Raw genomic sequence first — 1,553 nt, 5'->3', positions numbered from 1 at the left:
TCTTCTTCTTCTTCTTCTTCTTCTTCTTCTTCTTCTTCTTCTTCTTCTTCTTCTTCTTCTTCTTCTTCTTCTTCTTCTTCTTGTATAAATTTTACTTTAAACGCTAAATGCATCACGACGAAACAAAATAACTGCGTATGTAGCGTTTGCTTAAAAAAACAACGTGTAATTAACGAAAACGTTTTTGTAACTGGTGCTTCTGTTATGGTGCTGTTGTTGCTGCTGTCATTGCTGTTGGTTTTGTTGTCCACGTTGCTGTTGTTCTTGATGTTACTCTTGCTGTTGTTGTTGCTGACGTTGTTGCTGCTGCTGCAACAGTTTCACCCAGAAAATGATCCCTGCAAAGACTTTGGTTGAAAGAAAAACGCCTTTTCTTGACGGGCCTAAAGTGAGATAATAATTTTAAGCTCGTGATCTCACCTGGAATTTATACACCCCCCCCAAAAAAAAAAAAAAATCAAAAAAAAATCACAACAGAACACAACAAATCAACACAAAGCAAAAAAACACAAACGAACAAATAAACAAAAACTGCTCGCGCTTTACTCCCTCGTTTCCCTTCCCTTTTATTAGAAGTTCCAACTCAATTATCACACATAATCACGAATGACAATTTTTGAGATCGCAATGATAATGATATGCAGGTGGCAAATTGTATCTTTCTGTGGGAGTAAAAAGTAAAGAGAACCCATACAGACGATACTAATTGTTATTTTTTTACGCATCGAAAACATGTGACCTGCGGAATAACGAATTTGTAAATGGAGTTAATCTGCCATAAAGGGTGTTTCCTTGGCCTTGTACACTCAATTCTGATACAAAGAGAATGAATCCTTTCAGTTGCAGCAGCAAAATCCTTTTTTAGGAGGTAGAATACATGAATTTTCTTTGTTTAAAATGAAAGCACGTGTCAGAATGTATGGACGTCGAAAATCCAACTTAAAAATAATTGATTCTGATGCAAATTGTCTATATTATTTTTTTGTTACAACCGCCCCCTCCCCTCTCTTCTAGCAACACAATGATGAGATCAACATTTGGATTCAACAATCTTTGCCTTTAAAAATCTCACTAAAGAACACAAGAACGAGCACAAGCACACGCACAGATACAGGCACACATACGCATATACAGACACACACACACTCTCGCACACACACTGAGACATACACACATACACAGACATACACACACACCCACACACACACATACACACACATACACACACACACTCGCACACACACAGAGATATACACACACACATACACAGACATACACACACACACCCACACACACACACGCATACACACACATACACATGCAAGCACACCACAACCACCCCCCAAAAAACCCCACAAAAAAAACAACAAAAACAAACGCATACACACAAAGGTAGAGAGTGTGTGTGGGAAGAATATTTTGTGAGGGGATATCACTTAGTGTAAAAAAATGATTGGTTACACATACCTAGAAACATGTAGAAGTAACAATATTAATAGTAGTAACAAAAACAATAATGATAAATATGATAGATAAGTATAATGTGTATAATA

The sequence above is a fragment of the Aplysia californica genome, unplaced genomic scaffold (genome assembly GCF_000002075.1).
Source record: "Aplysia californica isolate F4 #8 unplaced genomic scaffold, AplCal3.0 scaffold00103, whole genome shotgun sequence".
Classification (NCBI taxonomy): Eukaryota; Metazoa; Mollusca; class Gastropoda; order Aplysiida; family Aplysiidae; genus Aplysia; species Aplysia californica.
Note: the sequence above shows the minus strand (reverse complement) of the source record.